This window comes from Apis laboriosa, unplaced genomic scaffold (assembly GCF_014066325.1).
Source record: "Apis laboriosa isolate Shangri-la unplaced genomic scaffold, ASM1406632v1 scaffold350_cov158, whole genome shotgun sequence".
In the NCBI taxonomy this organism is placed as follows: Eukaryota; Metazoa; Arthropoda; class Insecta; order Hymenoptera; family Apidae; genus Apis; species Apis laboriosa.
Window position 1 is genome coordinate 60,610 of NW_025222932.1, and position 23,583 is coordinate 84,192.

Genomic DNA, 23,583 nt, shown 5'->3' on the forward strand with positions numbered 1-23,583 from the left:
GGTAGCTATTTGTTTCTCTTCGATACACGTATTTCAAATGTTTTATAAACAGATACGCGCAATCACGCATAATCAAATATATTCATTCAGCTAAACCCGTATATTTTATTTATTGTTTTCCACTGCCCAGTCAACAACGATATATAAAATTCGTAGAACGCGATGAAACGAGAATAAACGAAGATTTTAAATCGTATTTAAAGAAGTGGCGTTCGTAAAAGATATCCTCTTTGTGGACCAAGCAATGACGATTCCATAAAATCGGTACGCCGATTCCTTTTCGAAATAAAAATCCGGAATTTTATGTAATCCCCCCCCTCCTTTTGGATCGGTCGCCTGCAAAACCGTACCTCTGCAGCTGCACGAGAAGCTTCTCATTTTTAAATCGACGTCCATTAAGACGCAAGGTGTCGCAGCCGGCATGGGATGTCCATTTACGTGCACGACTCCGTGAAATCACGTCAACTCGTAAAATCGTCGGGAAAATCGACGGTTGGATGCCCCTCCCCCCTTTTTTTCGATTTTTTTTTTTTCTTCTTTCTTTCTCTCGAACGGCGTGCCACCGTTCCGAAGATTATCTTTTGCTCGAGGAGGACGACCCGCTGGGAGGATCCTACATGGTCGTAACAGAGTCGTGAAAAGAAGCAGGGGCGCAATGACAGCCGCGTATAAATTATACGTAACCGACCGGTTGCGTATCGCGATATAGCACGTGCGTACTTGCTTACGCGTAATACAGGGAGAGGGGGAGGAGGGGTACTCGATATGCGAAATATCATCGCGTGTTTGAATAAGTGGGTATGGGGAAGATTTGATAAAAAGTGGTACGATTGACGTGGTGTAAATTTGCATTGCGATTGCAGGTAGATGATATGCGCAATCTCTCTGGCGAAAGTATTTATACATCTTGAGCGGATTCATCGAACGTCGTGGAAGAAACTTTGATAATATATATCATAGATCGTAATTGATGTGTATTTCATTATGAATGGAGTAAGTTTTGTTTATTAATTTCACTTAGAAAGTGATAAAATCAACCCTTACGGAAGATATTGTTCGAATTTTAATAAATTTATACACACATTATCTAAATAAATTCTTTCATCCTCGTAAAGTGTAGGTTGTAACAGTGGTGATCGATAAATATAAAAATTAATCGCGCTCTCAAATGAACGGAAACCAACTCTCGCAAAACAACGAGAGCAACGCCATTTTACGATCGTGCCTCATTATCCGATCCCATAAAATACTTACTATACTCCCGTGAAAATGAATCGAATAAAATAGAATAAAATACACAACAGATTTATACTTTGAAATTATAGGCGCATGAAATCAGGGCTTCTCAATCTTTTCGTCGTGCATTTATTAAAATTAAAATATTTAAATATATTTATAATAATTCTCAAATATTTATAATATCAATCGAACGAACACACTCGTAAATTTCTTTTCCTAAGCTTAATTACTATTATCGAGACTTTGAAAAAAATTCTAAAATATTTGAAAATTATTTGTTTACATAGTTTAAAACAATCCATTAAAAATTTACCAACGATCCACAGATTGAGAAACGCTGCGTTAACGTCACGCTTCCTCCTGCAAAAATCCGAGCAATTAAAAACAGAGGCAAATGCTCGCAAACATCGTTGAAGCAATAAGGAATCGCAGAAAAGGATAATTGGCACGCGATTAAAACGACAATCTACGGCGCAGAGGGGTTCGTTACTTTTCCTCCGGCGGATGTAAAATAGCCGGCTATATTATCGCGATTATGCAGCCCCCGTGGAGGTGAAACCAGATGCAAGAATGTTGCGGCGCAAGTTGAGTTGTGCGGTCGCGTTACTTAAGCCAGGATTTATTTATCGTATAATCGATGGACGAGGCAGGAAAGCCGCGTGTACACGTGGCGATGTTAACCCCGAACCGCACCGCGACACTAACGATATATTATTATGCTCACGCTGGGTGAGAATTAACGTCTTATTTCGTCGCAGGGAGGGGAGGGGGAGAATTCGGAGGATTTCATGAATACATTTTGTCTTTATTAAAAATTGGTGGAGTTGGATGATATAACGTGCTAAAACTCCTGAGAAAAAATAACTTCATCCTCGATTCTCAATCGTTTTTAATAAAATTTAACGAGCTGAAGGGTAATAATAATTCGTATTTCCTTTCTTTATTTTGATTAGAGCATATATTCTTACGTATAATATACGTTTTATATATTGTTTCATCGTATCTTTTATTTATATGATTTTGTTAATCGAAATTTCTTCTTCTTGGTTGTTGGTCGTGGAAGTATAATAAAAAATAATAAAATGTTACGTATCGTTTTAATACATACGTGCAAAATAGTTGTGAAATTAAATTTCGTCCAATCCTTTAAATAAGACTAAAAATAAATACACTACCACAAAATCTACTCGATCAATGACAAGTACATACACGTACCTGTATAGAATAAAAAATAAACTTTGATAAGCGATTTATGATCTCATTCTAGACTAAAAAAAAAAAAAAGTCCATTCACTCTCGATCAAGATATAGCTTCAAGGTAGACAATTCCAAAACCAGTATCACAGAAATACTAATCAATATTCAAATATGCAAATGTATGTAAGAATCAGGTTATACATTAAATGCTTTTCGCAAAGAAATTATTGAAGTTATTGAAATTATCGAATTCCAACTATTTTGATGTAAACATACACATTTTAAAAAATTTTATCAACAACTACTCCATCAACCCCTAGAAGAAAGAAACTCTTGTTCGCGATAACGCAATTCCTTCCTAAACAATTTATTATCAATTAAATCAGTATTAATAATTTTTTATTCACCACGCAGAAAAGAACACGATCTTACCTCCAAAGCCTCGCCCAGCAAATTCCTGTCTGGCGACCCAGTCTCGATCCTTCGATCTCGATCGTCACCAAGGACACTCGAGGTGGTGAACGGTGGCCTCGAGGAGGCACCGATATCGCGACCCTTCCTTCCGTGATCCGCGATCGAACGAACGAATGGACCCGGCAGAAATGGCGAACCGTGTCACGGCGCCGCGCTCGCTACACCGGTCGTTGCACCCGAACGATAAACGAGTCAATTTTCATTCGAGTCGGGCCCCAATTTCCGCGATCCGCGGACGACCTTCTCACGCAATCGAATAACCGCGTCTCGAGCCTATTGTTAGGGCCTATAATGCGCGATTGCGACATCGGTAAGGCGATGGGGATACCCCTCTGCTCTGTCCGTTCGAAACAATCCTCTTCGTCTATAAGCGTAAGAGTATTATTATGCTTTAAAAATAAGATCGTTGTAGAGATTTATATTAATGTATTTTTAAAACGTGCATTTAATTACTCGAAGATGAACACGTATAGATATATACGTTAAATATTCCGGTAGAAATAATTATTGATATAAAATTATAATAAGATCCTGTTTCTTATGAATCTTGCCGGAGATTCAAAACTGCAATAGATTTATGAGGCACGAGTTTGGTAAATTCTCTTCACAATCTGAAATTTACGTTCATTCGTTAGAGAGAATTTCATTAAATTTTTTTTTTTTTTTTTGTATGTATAATGATGTATGAAATATTATAAATTTGGATGCGCAATAATTGTATGTATTACAAAATAGCAAAGGAATACTTACATTACAACGATGGCATTTTTTCCTTCATCTAAATATGATACATGAATCTAAAATTAATTAACATACTATAATTAATAAAATACTATAATTATAATGATACATCGGTGTACGTTATTTCAACAAAAGTGTTATAGAAGAGATAACTTTCTTCGATATATCGATACATTTTTTTAATATATTCTTCAGTCTAACGAATCTGCAAAAAAAGAAAGAAATAGAAAAACTGGAGGAACGAGCTAATAAATCTCGAGAAAAATTGGAAAAAAAAAAGCAAAAAAAAGAGAAAGAATTAGATCACATTATGAATAATCGTTTCTTGGAGGTGTTATCGTAAGAGTGGCGAGGATTTTTGTGTCTAGTCACTGTCTACCGATGACTGCAGTTATCGATAAAAAGACAAGCTATTAGTGTCGGCTGATATTATCTTACGCCGCATCGTTACAACACGCACGGCCGTATATTTTATTCATTAGTCATCGTCTGCGACATTTTTCTCTTTTTTTTTTTTTTTTTTTTTTTTTTTTATAATCCCCGTGACCGAGAGTACCTACGTATCGCGTTTGAAATATCTTCCTGGCGTGCGTGTTTCGATTTTTTCCCCTTCGCGTTTCGAGGGCAGAGAACGTGGGCAACGCGTGATAAAGTGAACTTGGATGGAAAGTACACGTGTTTCACGAGAACGTCTCGTACGAATATATTTGAGAAAATTTTGAGAAGACACATGGGATATATTATAAAAAAAAAAAAAGGACGAACCCTTGCGAAGATAAAATTATTGCAAGATTATGCAAGCAAGAAGAATTCTCTTCCATTAATAATAGAAATATATTTTTTGTCGATTTCATCCATATGAACAAACTTGATATTTAAATGAAAATGATTCACGAGCAAAATGATCCAAAAAAATCCATCAAAGCTGCTATTTCTGCACTATTTAATCTTTAATTATCCCATATATTCGTATCGAAGATAAAAAATAAATCGAACGAAGAAACACCGACGATCACGTGCAAAATTTCAACAATAATGGACGATCAAATCATTACGATCGAAATTCAAAGCAATAAACTTCCCACCGCAAAGAGGGGGAAAAAAATTCCTTCCTCGAACCACAACCAAACCTTCGATTCACAAGATTCAAACTTCCCTCTTTCACACACACACAGACACACACGTAGCTCGTAGACTTGTAAAACGAGATCATAAAATCGGAAATCACGGATCGACATCCATCGAATTAGTCTCCGCTTTCAATTAGCGAACTTTGTCGAGGCAGCGAGGTATCGATCGAAACGCGGCCGCAAACGTGGCCGATGAGGCATCGACGTCGGCGTCGGCGTCGCGACGCCCGACGACAGACACGTACGAAGGCCTCTCTCTCTCGAAGCTTGGCCACGGCTCGAATTCCATTTCGTGGGCAGGGGGATGATCCGACCGACCGGCCGCTTGTTTATACCGTTTGTGCGCCCTTTTAAAAATAGGCGTTCATTCAAGGATCCCGGCCAGACGCTGGCCAGACATTCGACGCATTGTATACAGACGGGCATTTTGCCGGGTGCATTCTCGCCGCGCGTGTGTCTTTACCGCGCGCGCCAGTGTACACAAACGTCTTTGGAAAGGAAACAGACGTGGCGAGGAAACGCGCGACGAATCGATTTTGGTTGAGCTGAGGGGACGTGAGATTTCCCAGTTGTAAACTGGGAGATATTATCGGGATTATACGAGATTCCTTTCGTTACGATCGATCGCGGATGATTTGTGAGAATTCTTTGGAGATTGGGAAGAGATTAAGGAGGAATCGTTGAATGGAGATTTTTCTTTTTTTTCTGTACGTTTGAAGGTAAGCAATATCGTGTAATTTGTAATTTCAAGCTTTTGCTTTAGTTTTGAGATGTCTTTAAATGATCCTCCCCTCTTCAAATAATTGTTTTCTAGAAATAATATGTGCGAGCGAAACTCTAGTTTGAATATTTTTTTATATTCTCATAAGCATCTGCTGTTAACAAAAATTAATTATTCCTGATGAAAAAAAGAAGGGAGAAATTGAATCAAACGTACCAATTTCAATAATGAAAATTTCTACAACGATATATATATAATCATTATGACCAATTGACACGTTATTTTTATTTAATTTAACGTTCAAAGCGTTGAAATAAAAATGTTATTCTTCCGTATCCTCACATTACCTTCGATAACACGTCCTCATTTCTCATAATTGGCCGACTTCCACCCCTTTCATTTCCCAAGCGACCATCGCAATTGGGCCCGTTAACTAATTTAGCTAGCGTTACATTTTCCACATTCCCTCGACGATCGTTTGGCGACGTGCTCGTGACAGTAGCTGATAACCCGACCCCAGAGCTCGGCCAAGAATTCGATCGCACCTTTGGACGATTCCCACGTTCACCGAATCGCGTAATAGACTTACTTGTATTTAGCAATACAAAGAGGACGCGTACGAAACTCTAAGCCTTCGATTTCTGGAAATAAATGAAACTTGAATGCAAATAAAGATTAACAATCTATCGATATTCTATTCTAAATAGAAAATGTGATGGAGAATCGCGTAATAGACTTACTTGTATTTAACAATACAAAGAGGACGCGTACTCTAAGCCTTTTTTTTGGAAATAAGTGAAACTTGGATGCAAATAAAGATTAACAATCTATCGATATTTTATTCTAAATAGAAAATGTGATGGAGAATCGCGTAATAGACTTACTTGTATTTAGCAATACAAAGAGGACGCGTACGAAACTCTAAGCCTTCAATTTCTGGAAATAAGTGAAACTTGGATGCAAATAAAGATTAACACTCTATCGATATTCTATTCTAAATGTGATGGAGAATTAGCGTACGATAATGAATTTCGAAATGATTTCGATTTCGTTCATGGTACATTAAACAGAGATATTGCTGGGTTTCTTCGTAAGTATGCTAGAAATATGCTTATGTCACCCTCTTTTCCCTGTGGCGGCCACCGTGGCAACGTGCAAGCAGCGAGAGATTATTTTTGTTTAGTCTGCTGCTTCCCTTCTAAACGGTTGCTACTGTGTACGGCTTTATAGGTGCACACCACCAGCCAAGTTGAATTATTCGACCGCTGACGAATTGTCTCGTTTGTTTATGATTTAGAATTGTTCCCTCCTCCGCTATTTATCATCCGTTCGGGAAGAGGACTGTTGATTTTTTTCGTTGTATCAATAGAATTTTTCATCGAGTGATGATTTAGAAGCGAGAGAAGAAGTAGATTTACGACTGGAAATATTTGAAATTAGTTATCACCTTTATTTTAAAGATTCAAGCAATAAGAATAATTATTCTTATTCTTAAATAAATGCTATTGTTTCGATGAATTGAAATTGTAGAGTTTCATGAGATATACTGTGAAAAGATAACAATATATCGCATTAACAATATAATAATTGTAAAAGCATTATACTTATACTAAATTCTATCGTTCAACACAAACGAACAAGGATAATTATTTTCGAAGATAATTTCCATATACTTTATATCATGCTAAATTATTATTTTCATCGATCTTCTATCATTGCCGAAATAAATCTTACTTAAATCGATCAAGAAGAACGCTATATAAATAATAATCCTTTCTATCAACGCGTGGATCCTCGAAGAACAAACTCGAAAGAAATACCGCGTATTATAATCACGAGGAAAATCGATGCTACGCATTTGCGAGAGAATGAAAAGAATAAGACCGAAAAGTCAAGCCATTGAGTGTTTTTCTTTTCAGAAAGGTGGCCAGGGGAATACGAACTGGCGAGACACTGGATGGATCTGATGCATATACAACAAAGGGAACGGCGAATAATCGTGATTACCGAGTGAATGACAGGCATTGCAGACGATTTCGAAGTGCTCATTAGAGAGCATTGATTTAATCCGGGCGATGCACCATCGCTCGAATCGTTTGATTTCGGTAATTAGGTGTTCGAGGAATTTTAAACGTTCGAAAGGAGAAGCGATCGCTGGAACATTGAGCATTCGATCGACGTATTCGAATCGTAATTGTGCTCGTTCCATTGGAACGGGTAAGGGTAATCATCGTGCGAAGAATCGAGCACGAGATACATACCGCGTTCGAAGGTTCCGAATTTTCAACCATCCTCCATCGCGGTGAACCAAAATTCCATTGGAACACGACAGTTCTACGATTGTATCCAATGATAAATAAAATGAGGATTATTTATATTTTTCCATATTTTATACGTTGATAAATGAGAAAAGAGAATTGTGAAAATTATTTAAACATGTCCATCTAAATCTATCGATATCAAACGAATCTTACTATAATATACAATTACATATATATATAAACAGCGATTCTACCTTTATTTATTATTTTTATTATACATTTTTATTATTTATTTATTTATTAATAATATTTATTTATTAATCGAAACATTGAATGGAAATTATATTTCGCATCACTATCTCATAATCTCACTTTCTTAGATTACCTTATTCCTGATCATGATCCCCTCTATGAAACATCTTTCGATAATCTTACACTCTAAATCTTACTTACGCTATCTTATCGCGACCATAAATTCCATGTATAAATTTCTCATTTAATTTTCGCCAATAAACGACCTCAGATTTTTACACCGCTGTTTTGCAACTTGCTCTTCAACTTCGTCCAGTTGAACTATCCAGTTGAAAATTCTACGGTTGGTATCCGATGATATCGGTGATGGAAAATGGCCAAGAGGAGTATCGGACATACGACAGCCGCGAACGACTGCTGGTCGATGCCCCAGTACTGTGCACTTGGCACCATTTTCCTACCCTACCCAACGCAACCCTCTCTCTCTCTCTCTCTCTCTCTCTGTCCCTTTCCTTCCCTTTTTCGCTTCTCGCGATGAAGGGATGAAGGGAGAGAACGGATTAAATCAAAGGGTGGAGGGTCTGACGCGGCAACGGTGTCAGCGCGTCGAGATATACGGGGTGTTTTCAACTGTACGCAGAAACTTGCCCGGTTAATGGGACAAGCGTGGTAACGACGCGTGGTTGGTTGATTAAGGGTTTGCAAACTAATCCATGTTCCTGACGATTATTGCTGCGATTGGACTAGAACGATACGTGTGCAATTTATAATCAGACGCGATATTTAAATTTATTAATTTGAGTAAATACGTAAATTTATTTATATATTGTGAATATATTTATATACGAATGTATCTATCACTCGAATTGGTTGATCGTTTTATGAAAAGATAAATTTGATTATCACGTTTGATAAATAGGGAACGTAAATTTTTTTTCTTACATCAAAATGTGCGTAAATCAAAAAGTACGAGAAGAAATATATTTATCGTTGGATGTAGAGAAAAAGAAAAGTGGCTTTTGGGAATAGAAAATTCCACGTAGAGAAAAAAAAAAGGCATGCGAGTATTATAAATAAGAGTCATATATTTTCCCTGAGAAGTCGTTTCCCTAGTTTTTTGACCTATATCATTGTCACTTTCGAAGTAGCTCCAAACGATCAAATTCCTCGAGGGAATAATTCGGAAGTTGATTGATTAAGCTTGGGAATTCTTCCGCAGAGCCGGGGCTAATGGAAAAAGTACTTAACAAGTTGTTCCCGTAATTGCTTAGAGAAAAAAGCTAATCGAATCACGCTGCCGTCGAATCGATCGTTCAAAATCATATGGAGTAGCTCTGATGATGAATTTTTTTTTTAAACACAATTTCACTCGTAAAAATCAATTTAAAAATATATATATATATATAAATAATACTTGTTACGAAATTCAAAATCAAAAATCTCATAAACATCTTTTCCATCATTCTCCCTCAAAAGAAAATCCATAACGTTCTTTCCCCCCTAAAATTCATCATCAATTCATCCTCAACCTCCTCACCCATCTAACTCTACAACAACTACCCTTTCCGTAATCCCTCTATCGCGTTCTCAAAGAAATCAAACCCAAGCCCCTCGGAAGAAACAGATGCCAAACATCAAATCAAACGGCATCAACTCGATATATAAGATGTCAAATATAACCACTTCGCCACCCACACTTCCTCCGCCGTAACAATAAAAATAGACCAGCGGAGGAAATTCCTCGAATTCTAAACCACCGCCCTCCCCTTCTATCCCCCCTTCCCGTCCAAGAGTTTCAGTCACGCCAATTCCGAATCGTAACCGCGCGTGTTCGTGGCGAGGAGGAAGGAGGCCGCTTCCTCCTCGCGTGTGAACCTTAAACAAGCCGGATCGCAACGTCATAAATTCGAAGGAAGACAGGGGCGACACATCGGTTCAGCGCGGCTAGAACGTCACCGACAATGACGCAACGTTGGGTCGACGAACTCCGGGTTTCGAAATTGTGTCACGTGCTTCCCACTACAGATTACAGCCTAGACACTCCATTAGACGGCAGCGCGGAAGAATCCCTATTGATAAAACGCGGTAATTAGGCCGAACATCCCGTTTCATTGCGTACGCGCGTGCGTGTGTACGTATACGGAGCCCATTAGATCGAAGAATCAACGACCATGTCGACATCATCTGCGCTCGACTTTTTTCTTTTTTTTCTTTCTTTTTTTTTTTTTTTTTTTTTTTCCCCAGTCTCGCGCGATTTACCGCGGTAATTAACATTTACATCGGCAATTAATGCCGATTTTAATTTTCAATCTCGTGTCGCGTCGCTTCGACTTCGTGGACGTTTATTACGAAAATCGAACGAAAGGATTCTTTTTTTTTTTTGTAATTAAGAGATTTTTCGAGAGTCAGATATTTAGGCATTTCGTAGAAAGGGATTTATTAGATGTATGAAAATTTGTACGAGAGTTTGTATTGGATGTAGGCTTGGGGATAGAATCTTTAATTATGATCATGATTTATAGGATTGCGTGGTGGATCATGGTGGAGAAGATTTTGTTTTTCTCGTAAAATCGGTTGGGAGAGGAATATATCGGATGTAAGATATAGTTTTAGAATTTATAGTTTCGATTATTTTCGATGGATTCTGGATTTCGATAACAGAAGAAATTTTTGGTAAGAGAATTTTTCAGGATTATTTAAAATAACTATTCGTAAAAATAGATAAAAGATCAGCTGTTGTTTTTGATCGTAGTTCATAGATTCTGTATTTCTGTACGATGGAAAGAATTATTTATTTTTAATCGGAGAATTTTTTGAAATGGATATTTTAAATCTCGTATAATAAAATTTTGATAAGAGAAGAATGTATCTACGAATTTGTATTTCACGACAAATATTATCTGGAAAGCGTACATTTTAATACATGAATATGCAACTACTTAAATATATATTTATCCGAATAATCTTCGAAATGAAAGCACTTATAAATTTCCAATTTTAAAAATAAGATTAATCTTCCAGAATTTCAATTCCATCGAAAGATTCAATTAAGATTAAGATTAAAATTGATATGCTGAAGAATGGGCAAATTAATTACACGCAAAATAGAAACGATAATTGAACAACGACGAGAGGGGAAAAAACAACAATAAAAAAAAATATCAAGGAACCAAGCACTGTGGTTACATTTAAATACTGATTACGACTTTCATCACCTGCGTTTAAACGCAGCAGTAAACATCATACATCATCGAGTTCGGTTTTTCCTACATCCACGTAACTCAATCGTGCTCCCAGCGTGAGTTTATCGCATTAATTCGGGATAGAGACACCAACGTCACGACATCTCATCTTACATACGTAGGAATCACTAAATTGCTCATCACGCATGACCATCAATTCTGACGAGAATTATTATTCTCGAATAACTATCGTAACACATACGTGGTAATCCTTTAAAGAGTGATTAAGAAAAATGACTTCTCGTAAACTTAGCTCATAGCTAGTAGTAAAGTATCACACACGTGTATAGTTTAGGATTCTCGATAAATCATCGTTTAAATAAATTTCTTCTATTTCTAAACAGCTATCCGCTTCTCGAAATTTATGTTAGAAATAGTTCAAGAATTATTCAAGAATATTTCGTATAATGAAGTTCGTGCGTGTCTATGTTGAGATTAGACATCATATTTCATTCAAATTAGCCCGAGAATATTTTTCCTCGTTCCTAATCAATCTTAGATTTCGAATACTTCGTTTACAGTGACGGATAAATAGTTTCTTCGATTGAAAACCACTTGATTCGAATAATAAATATTCGCTCGTTAAACAAGTAAATTGAGTAAAATTTCGTTTCAACGGGTGAATATAAGTATCTGGAATCAAAGGCAAAGATCAATCACCTCTACTCTAGAACCTGTATCCAAAAAGAAGTATCCTCCTCAACTTTTTACACTCATTCATCATCAACAACCTCGAGATTATCTCGTGCAATGACAAATAAGGTGTCCGAATTAACCGGTAGCTCATCCCTATCAATTCATCAGCCTCGATACACAAACCTCGAGGCCCCAACATCCGGACCCAACCGTATCCAACGAGATTACGTACATTAACGAACGAATCGAACGAACGTTGTAACTCCCCAGCTTGGTTCCTTCTCATTTCTTCTCTCTCTCTCTCTCTCTCTCTCTCTTCTTTTTTTTTTTTTATTTTTCCTTTCGGCCGGATTCTCGCTCGGCATGGAGCTCTTAAAAAGCTGAAAGGTATTTCCTCGGTTCCGGAAGTCGCATTATTCCTCCTGGCTGGAGGCGAGGGCCGAGTGGAGTCTGCCGGTATTATAGAGCCGGTACATATAGTTCGCTGTACAACAGTCAGTCAATACTTTATAGCACGAACTTTCTATCTTTCTCTCTCTCTCTCTCTCTCTCTCTCTCTCTCTCTCTCTCTCCCTCCATCTTTTCCACGTCTCCTCTTTCGCCCTTCGACGTCCCTTTGCCACGCCATCCTCCTGCTTCTTACGCCCAACCCCCATCCCGGATCCATCCTCCTCCCTTCAGAGCTAGAGAGTTGAGGGTACCAAACCCCGTCGTCGTTTTCCTCTCGTCCTTTCTTCCACCACCGGGGGCAAATACGAGCGACGGTTTCTACGATCTCCCATCGGTCTCTGTAGCTCTCGCAATATTCTGTACATATATATATATATATATATATATATATATATACAAATGTGTGTGTGTGAGAGAGAGATACAGGGTGTTTCGAGTCATAGCCATGGAAGAAGATAGAATGAAATTTGATGAGGTATGATTAAATGGGTTCGAGTGGAGACGTATCGAAAATTGTCGCTTTTGTATCTTTTTGAAGAAACTGTATGTTCATTTTGTAATTGGAATCGAAAAGTTAATTAGTTTAAAAAAAAGTATTTCCATTTTTGAGTCTCTAAATTTTAAATGATAAATGAATTTACCAATTTACTCCGTGAAATTCTCTTCAATTTCAAACATTCTTCATTTCTTCAACCGATCCAATAGCATGGAACGAACTGTACATCTCTTCTAACTCCTCCTTCTAACGAGGAGGAGGAGGAAGAGGAGGAGGAACGTAAAGCGATGAAGGGCTGTGAATTTACAGCGAGCTTCAAGTGCATTGCACCCTACGAATAAAATGGGAAAGAACGTCGTTGCGTGTCAGCCGTGACTTCGCTACTTTCCACCCCGTGATGAAAAGATCCAGGGATCCAGGGTGGTTGAAGATGCAGCTGCAACTACCGATGATGCCGCTACTTCACCACTCCTCCTTTTCGCGTTTGTATTTTCCCTTTTAATCTGCAATTCCCTCGAAACTTTCCCTTCGAACCTTTCTTCTCCCTCCTCTCTTTGTATTTACTCTGTTTCTATCCGTAGAGCTGATTACGTATATTGGATGTCCTTAAGGTGTTCCAGGGTAGATAAGGGAGAAAAGGGGTCGGTTTATCGAATCGTGAATCGTAAGGGAACGTTCCGTTTACCGGTCGACCGAGCTGATCAATCGAGCTGCCCAGGTCGCGGTCCCTTCACCCTGATACTACTATCCCCGAAAGCTATCCCTAAGTGTTCTCGAGATACGGTGTTCTGTATGGGAGGATATAAATCACAATCGAGAAGATTTTTCATGTAGAAATTATCGAGTTGCGAGTCCTATTCCCCTTGAGAACTGCCCTCTTGTTTCAAAATTTCCGTGACCTGGAAAGATATAAATCTTGTAAGTGGAAATTCAAGTCACCCATCTCTTTAACCTTACGCTATTATCTCTGAGATACTAGTGTTTTTTATATTTTAACTGAAATAAATAAATCTAATTTAAATAAATCAAAATTAAATAATAATAATAATAAATAAGTCAAATTTAAATAAATTAAAATCTAATTTAAATAAATTTTAAATTTTCATTTTGAAATTATTTAGAAACTTGTTTATTTGTATAAGAATCCAATTACTTCTTTCTAACATATTCCAAAAGGAACTTTCTTGAAAATTAAAAACTTTGTACGATATATTCGATATTATATACGCGATAAATTTTTTTTTCATCCCTTAATCTTATTATAAATATTTATTCTGCAAATTTTGAAATTATTAGGAGATTCCTTATTTCAACACACGTGTACTGTATATGTATAGATCAATCGAAGTGGCCGGCATCTCGCGTCCTTCTGCCCTAATTCCATCATCTCAAAAACTACCCCTCCAAGATTTCCATCATAACAATCTTCCACGGCCGAGAGATACCGATACGAATCTCAATTCTGAGAATTTTCTATCGCGAAAAATAAGAATCAAAAGATTCCTGGTTCAACGAATCGGTGGCAGATTTCGTCGCGTTCCAAAGTTCCAAAGGGAACAAGCTTAGTTCCCTCCGCGGGAGGGCGAGCCGAGCAGAGGCGAGTATCTAGGTCTGTGTAACGATTTTTAGAATCTCGACCCCACCGACAATCGTCCAGCCCATAAAAAACTTGAGGCACCCCACAGTCAACGCGCTGCGCCAGGGTTTCCATAGCGACCAAAGCCCTTTCGCACCCCTCTGTCGTTGACCTATACCCACGCCTGCTACCCTTAGATCCAGGCTGCCCTAAATCTATTACGACGAATTCAAAGATACTTCCATCGTTCGAGGAAGTATCACCCCCTAACGAAATAAATCATTCAGCCTGACTAGTCATGAAATCGAGAAAATCGGTTTATAGGATATACCACAGTTCAAAAGTATACCACAAAATTAACCTACATACGTTCTAAAAAGATTATCATAAGATCTTCTGACTTTTTTTCTCTTGTACTATTGCTCGTATTATTTAAAATTCTCTCGAAACGATGATCATTTTCAAACAAAAACTTTAATCGATTTTTTTTTCCATTATAAAATTAAATTATTCTAAAATTATAGCAAAAAATTTTGTACCTGAATTAATTTGGAAAATCTATCTTGTAACAATGGAAAGAATCTTTTTGTTACTTGAGAATCTGTATTTAGATTTGTTAATTATCCTTGTATATTATCAATGATCATATAAGTATATATAAAATCGATATTCATATATACTCATATTTAATTCTAACAGATCTAATTTCTACATTTTAAAATTCAAATACAATTACTGTAAATTAAAAAATCAGTGATTGTTTAGTGAATTATTTAGTGAATAATACTAGTACGTATGTAGAAGGTGGGGAGAATTTAATTTCATATAACATTGGAACGAAGAACAAGCTCTTGGATATGATCGATATAACCAATGTTCGTTTTCACACTTGATCCGGTTTATTGACGCGGACAAATTAGATACAGAGTGTATGCACACTCTTGCCGCATACAGCGCAATTTCGATGTACGTATGAATTAAATATCATTGGAAAGAGTACGATGTATCGCGATCAAAATATTATTTGCACTGAATAATTTAGATGCTCCGTTTCGAATGGATGATATTAATATCGATTGTGTATCGAAGATTCATTTCTCCTTGGCTTGTAATCAACTTGTAAAAGCAAAGTGTTTAGAATTTTATGTTTCAGCGAAATGTACAAAAGCAAAGGATACCCGTGATAATAATTTTGATTGATTGAAATGTGAAAGATAAAATTGGAAAGAGATGCAGAGATAGGAAAAGAAAATCGAAATTTTTAAGCGATAGTGTACTTGATTAAACTGAAATTCTTTATTTTAAGTTGTTATATCGCTCACAAGATTTCAAATCCGAATGCTAATGTAATTTTACAACATAGAATCCCGTCCAATACTTTGAAATTATTATAAAAATTCTCTTTACCTCGATAATATAGTAGAAAATGAAAATATTTTTCTTAAATAACAAAAATTCTAATAATTGAACAAAACGGGGAACCGGAAATTACCAATTTTTAAAACTCAAAACACTTTGATTTCGATTTTCGTTAATAAAAGCGAAAATAGTTAACCCGGGGCACGTCTCTAAAACAAGGCCAAGTACCTTCGACTTCGTTTATAATTCATTTTTAAAGATCAGGGCAGCCCTCGTCCTCATTATCAAGCGTCGTCGAGGGAAATTTAATCGTACAAAGAGAAAGATAAGAAGGCAGAAAGAGAAAAAGAGAAAAAATGATAAAGAAAAAAAATACAAGAAAATTCAATCGAAAGGGACGAAAGTTCGAGGGAACAAGAATGGAGAAATCGGAGAGGAAGAAGCGCATCTCGTGCACATCAGACATGCAACTTCGTCAGAAAAAGGAATAAGAGGGGGGGGGGGGAAGGGAGAAAAAGGTGAGAGCCACGGAATCGTAAATTGAGAATTAAGTATGAGCTGTAAGACGTATATAAATTTTCCTTGTCGATGAATAATAAATGGCGGGGAACCAAGGAGAACACAAGAGAGGGAGACAGTATGTAGCGCAGGCCAACGTGGGCTCCAGCTTCGCCTCGAAGCTGAAGAAGGGCGAGAAGAAGAGATGCAGAAGGAGAAAGAGAGAGGCAGAGAGAAATAAAGAGAAAGAGAGGGAAGAGGCAAGGTGGAGAGGAAAAGGGTGTGCTGACGAGAAAGATTCGAAGGAGAAGGTGGGATAGAGGGAAACGCGAAGGGAAAAGAGAGGAAAGAGGAGAGAGAGAGAGAGAGAGAGAGAGAGAGCAAGGAGCGAACGAAAGGACGTTAACCCTTTTCTTGTTTCTCTCCAGCCCATCCCTCCGTTCCTTCTCATCGCAGGAGTGCTCCTTTCCACAGGAGAGTTATACCTCCTCTTCCTCTCCCTTTCTCTCCCTCTTCACTCACTTTTTCCACCTCGCCATCTCCTCTCTCTCCAACCTCCTCTCCACCTCGGCTCCGTTCGTTGTACCCTGAATCCTCTTCCTTTGTCCCACTCGCTTCTCCATCTCGCTCCCACCTCCTTGTACCCCGTACACGCGTCCTTCCCCGCTTTATGATTCTCTCCCTTCCTCCAAACCACACTCGCCCCCGTTCGCTTTCTTACTCTCCCTTCTCGTCGAGGGGAGAACAAAAATTACGAATCCGCGAGGCATTTGTCGAGAGCCGCGGCTCGATCGAGGGGTTTCGCTCGGCCGTGCGAGAACTACGCGCCAACCATCGCGTTTCTACCACGGTGGAAATGTTTAACCCTTGCGCGACGGATAATTAAAGAAATTATTTTCGAATTACGTATGTATTCGAAACGATAGTTGGAATGAAATGAAGGGTTCGCGGTTAAACTCTTTCTGTAGCGCGATAAATCATCGAAAGGAATTTATGGAACTGGTTTAGAACGATGTTTAAGAAGAAAATGAAGGATATAGGCATATCGTCCCATCATCGTCGTACTGCAATTTATTATTATTTTAAATCGACACTGAATGACTATTACGACACTGAACGAATATAGGAAAATGCTATAACTATTTATTTAATCAGAACGTTTAGATTAACTTATTTGTGCAATGATGTACAGTCCAGGCAAGTACTGAACAATAGTAGCACAATAAATACATGCGATAGATTATCCGTTACATAATTATTTATAAAAGTATTCACGTGAGAGAATTATTTTACTAGCTTAATCCGCGTTATTTAATTTTATCTTATCATAATTTCCACAATCGATCGATTACTATTTGCAAGGATCATTTCTTTCCGATTTTCAAAGATTTTGCTAATTCTATCGCGTACACTATAGTTTAAAAATACCAGAGAGACATCGATCATCAGCCGCCTGACCAGGAAGCGAGGCCGACGTTCCTCACCTAACAATTAAAATCCAACTCTCTCTCGTCTCAATCGAGGAACGAGTGACGGGCGAAATAACAGCGCGAAAGAATTTCTCGCTATCTTAAAAATAACATCATCCCATGCCCATAAATCAAATCTACATTACACGTCTGTAACAGATACAGTTTAGCGTGCATTTCAACTTCGAGGGGGAAAAAGAAAAAAAGAAAAATAAAAAGGAGAAAAAAAAAAAAAAAAACGTAACGGCCACAGGGTGAATAATTACCGCGGAACGAAAGCGCAAATAAATCTGCATCAGTGGGCGGGAAAAAGGCGGTGCGCTCGCGTTTCGCAACGCGGCGGGGATCGCACGTGAAATTCCTGGGACAGTTTGCATATTTTCGCGTGACCGGTATACCAGAGGACCCGAGGAACGGCCGCGGTTGCCTCTCCACCGTGGGAACATCGGTTTCAGACGGTTGTAATTATTAGAACCAATTTGTCCGTCTAATAACACGTCATTATACTATTACAAAGTCGTAAAGATAATCATCGTGTCTACCCGGCTTTGCAAGCCTATTGTTTCACGGCCTAAAGGTTCTACTATTCGACGAGATCATCGTTGAGAAGATACCTCTCTCTCTCTCTCTCTCTCTCGTGCGTGCACACATAACAGCCTCCGCCTGGATTATCTGTCTCGAGATGATCGCGATCACGTCCACGGAAGAATTGGAAGTTGTAGTATGGCTCTTAACCTTTGGAGGATCGGGAAGTGCCTTGAACTTTGCGTAAAAACTCTTGCATACGGGTAATGCATCAAATTTAAAAAAAGAAGATCCAGGAAACGATTGAAATAAAGATTGTTCGGTATCAGATAATTATTAGTATTATTACGTGTATAGGGTAGAATGATACGATTTCTTCCACGACATTGTAAATTCTCCACGCGTGATCATACTTCGCGTATACGTATATCTCGCGTAGGAAATGTATCTTGACGAATCTGAACGGGGCGAGAATAGCGCGGAACGTTTAAAATAAAGTCGGCATTGCGATAAATTTATCGTTTCGCGAACGCGAAATATCTGTTTACCGATCCCATAGGGATCGCCGTTGGCCGGCGCGCGATGAAAACCACTAAAATACCAGATTGGAATTTCGTACGGTTCCACAAAAACTTGCTTTCCCTTTCCTTGTCACTCACGTGTCACTTGGTGTATAGAGCGGTGAAAATAAGGCCGAGTTTTGGGATGCCTGACCGGTTAGTCAGACCATTTAGTCATTCCTCTTATACCGGGTACCCGGTATCGCACACCAGAACACGACTTTGGGAACTATCCAGATCACGAATTAGCTCGTAAGGAGGAGAAAAGGGAAAAAAAGAGAAAGAAAAAGAGAAAAGGAGGAAAAAAAAAAGAAAAAAGGACGCCTCGAGGGTTACAGAAGCTCACCGAAATAAACACGTTAAGTAACAACATCGGAATACACATGGGCCCGGTGTACGGGAGGCGTGCAACCCGCATTTCGCGCGACCAACTTTCCGTATTTCCGTAAGAAACGTCCTGTCACAGACCGTTACCGTGAAACGTGGGTTAAACGCGCTTATGCAACGCTTATGGCGAGACGATGGTGAAATTTTCGACGATGAAATTTTAAACGACGAGTGTGTCCAAATGACGGATAATTCCTTTAATTATTTATTACGAATTAATGGAATAATTGATTTTAATTTGAATTTCAATTCAATGGAAATGGAATTTTCTTTAACTTAAGATCAATAGCCAGAGGAAAATTTTAATATTATTTTATTCTGCTCGGTTATTACTCTCTTTGGAAATTTGTTAATTTCGTTTAATTATGCTCCGTTAGAAATCTTTCAAGATACTTCTATTCAAATTCTCTTCTCGAGCGTTTTGTGCAAGCTTCATCGAAGAGTTGGTAAACTGTAAGTTGGTAGAATGTAGTTGATTCCTTTATAAAAGTAGTTGAGGAGAATTTTCTACTTTATGCTGTACACTCTTCGATTATTGTCTCGTAGAAACCTGTCAACTTCATTGAATTATGCTTCGTTAAAACTTTTCAAATTTACTTCCATACTTCTTGCGTGCTTTATGCAATTAAAAAAATAATAGAATTTTTTATTACTATACTTTATTATTTTTTACCGATCAAACGAACATAAAATCGCAAAATATATTTAAAAAAAAATATTGTAAAATTGTAAAATTAAAATCATAAATGGATAAAATAAATTTAATTCTGTTCAATAATTGGTAAGAAAGTTGCTTACGTTCGCCATGGTGAGATCAGTACAGAGATCTCATTTACGAAAACACATAGGGGAAATTAGGTCTATTAGATAGACAATGATCTCGATTATCTGAATGCAATAAACCTGAACGAAGCAATCTTTTCTGACCTCGATTCAGCTAAACTGTACTGGACTAACTGATTTTACTCTGGAAACACGGAAACCAAGATAGAATTATCTTAAACTGACTGCAAAACTAGTAACACTGATTTTATCGAAATGAACAAATAAGAAACGCAACGAAATTTATACAAAATCATTAGAAATATATTTCTATTGTGATTTGTCAAAATTAAAAAAAAAAATAAAAATAGAAAAATACTTTAAAATGTATTAAAATTACAAAAAAATGCCTGAATTAATTAAACTTAAAACGATACAATACATTTCTTAAAAATAATACACACCATCAAAAGTAGTTATCGAAATCAAAAAAAAAATCTAGAAACTATCTACACTAAAACTAATCAAGAAAAATAGTCAATAAAAGAGAGAAAAAATATCACGAAGTATACAAAATCCTTTATCTTTAATCACGTCAATAGCTAAATATTATTAAATTTCTCCAATTTTTTTGATAATAAAACTCTAAGTATGTCGATTAACGACACAGCTATATCCAAAATTTTCTTTAAAGGGAATCCTAAGTAGATACCTATATGCCCGAATATTAACTTTAAACAACGATATAGTTATCTCACTTCAAAGGAGCACAAAGTTTTGGTACGAGGGTTAATTAGAAGAAGCGATGAATCGTGGTGCGCGGTAGATGAAAAATGAAAAGGAACCGGATCCACGAGCAAAACGCAATAGGGCTAGAAAGAAAAAGAAAAAGAGGGGAGACAAGGGACCAGGGCAGAATCTGGGAATGCCGAAATTTTTGGCGCGCTGCCAATGCTTGGTTATCTTATTATGATCAACCGGAATTAACGAGCTATTTATCGAGATTACACGGGGTGATATGCGACGTTATAATCTAAAATAAACCGACGCACCGTTCCCCGGCTTTATCAACCGCTTTTAAACCGGTATTCGCCAAACACGCGATACGGATATCGCGTTGTTATTGCAAACAACCGTGACGCCTACAAAGCACCGCGAAACTTCAACGAAAAATCGTGCGTTCCTTTTGTGGTTGGAGGCCCACTGCCCTGACGATTTTCTGTTAATCAGTCTGCTCTCATTGATAGAGTTATCGATTAGATTCGATTGTCGATCTTGTCTACTCGGTTAAGGTGGCTTAAGGTGCGATCTTTTGGTTGAGATTTCGGGGGAACAAAAGATTGTCGATATGAAGATTATGGATTGTCACGTGGGTACGCAATATTTTTATCGATATATTGTATATACGATAACTGGTGAAATTTATGATATATTTTTATTTTGATTTGAATTGTATCTATTGAACGAATTTTAATTTTGTTATTATGTTACGATATTATGCTATGATATATTTATAATTGTAAATCATATTTATAATTGTATATCTATTATGCTTATATTTTTGAAAAATAAAGAGCTAGTATATAAGCATAATAGATTTAAAAACTCCTCGGTAATGAATATTATCAGCAAATAAATATTAATAAGTACTGGATAATATCAGTAATAAATAAAATGTAAATAGTAAATAGTGAATAATGCATCCATAAATTTTACTATTTATTTTATTACTATATATTTACTAATATTATACATTTCAGTAAATAAATATTAATAAATAATAGTAAAATTGCTGATGTACATAATTTGTATATTTTTATTTAAAAAATACTTTAAAATTTAAATATAATTTTTATGATAAATTATGCTGTTTTAAATAACTTTTTACTTTTGATATATATCATAGCATAAATTACTTGAATAAATTGAAATGCAAAGATTTGAATAAAATCGTTTCGCTCTCCTGCTATTTATTTCTTTCTTAATTTTAATTTGATATATTATTTTTCCATTTATGTTTAACGGTGCTATCGAATATGATAACGTGTGTTGAATTAATTGTACAAAAAATAAATGCATGAAACATATATATTCATAGCTGGAAGGGTTAAATATTTCAATTTAAAATTTCTCATACTAATAAATATTTTATTTCTACGTTTCGCTAATATAAAACTTCCAGATAGATGCGATAGTCACTATTTATAATTCCATCAAGATCTTTTATAAATCCTTTTAAAAATGTTTATTTCGAATATGACTTGAATGTATTTTAACTAACATTTAAATTTAAATGTTAATCAAACAGGAAATAGTATTTCCTTTGCTAAATTTCTCACAACAACATTATATCTAACCTCGTGTTGAAGAAATACTTATATCTACATTTAGAATGTAACAAATTCTTTTCTCTTACTCTAGCAACTTTGTTAGTCGACGTGTAATTTTCACGAATTAATTATACCTATTTCCCGTTTAATATTTATGCCAAATTATTCTGAAAAACTTATAACATTTTTTACACCGAATTAAAAATCGGAAAAGCTGGTAACCCGATACTGTAAAATATTAAACGTTGCATCTATGCAAAGTACTTAAAGTAGTCTGCTTTGTAACAAGCTTAAAGAATATAAATACTAATCTGAATGAGAATATTCATGCGAATTTATGAATCTATTCATCAACTATATTTTGACTCTACATATAATTGTTCTGGAATTGTAATATACCGATAATAATCTACAAAATAGATATATTATATTTTATGAATCATGTGTTTTACTGAACTCTTTTGTATCAAAGAGTTATCCTAATTTGAAAAGATAAAGTCTATTATAAATCAAAATTTTTAATCATTAATGACTACAAAAATTAATTCCCAAGATTTCTATTGCAAGTATGCAACGAAAATATAATTATAGTTTAAATAAAATTCCCCAACGATACAATAAATTATTTCACGAGATTCTTAATGAAAATACCAAAGTATAATTAATTCCCCAGAAATCTAACATTTCAAAATAAAACAATTCCAAAATTCTTATCCCAAAAACTACAACTACAACTCGAAAAATTTTCTTTATGATATACAATCTTGGATCAAAAGATTCCCACTGAAACGATCTTAAAATTTGCACTTAAAAAGTGCAACCACAATTCACAAAAATGCACAAAATTCCCAAAATACAAACTTGTCCACAAGATGATTAGAAAAATTCTTAACAAAAATTATCGTCAAAATCAAAATTGTAGTATCCAAAACCACCCTTCTAAACTATCATAACAACTTATTATCCCTTAAATCTGAAATTCAAATTACTGTACTCCGATCCCATCCCCAAAAGATTGAGAATCCACGAGCTGAGAGCCGTTTTCCACGGTATACGCGGAACGAAGAGTTCAGGAAGATTGACGAGGAAGGCAGTGACTCGGGAAGGGCGACGCAGAAGGGCGAAAAAGGGAGGTGGCAAATAAGACGGAGGGATCGCTCGCGTGGATTCGGCTCGCTTCATTCGCGCGTGTGACGAGGACAGAGTAAAAGCGGAACGGAGTGTGCGACGAGGCGCGCGAGAAATGAGCATAGGAGAAGAAGAGACGAAGTCGGCGGT

At 36.7% G+C, this 23,583-nt stretch overlaps 1 protein-coding gene across 1 annotated transcript in view; it reads right to left on the minus strand.

The window, feature by feature from the left end:
- The window catches only part of LOC122715397 (mucin-19-like), an 83,886-nt gene that overhangs the window by 57,631 nt on the left and 2,672 nt on the right, over positions 1-23,583 (minus strand). The gene's annotated exons all lie outside the window — the stretch shown is intronic.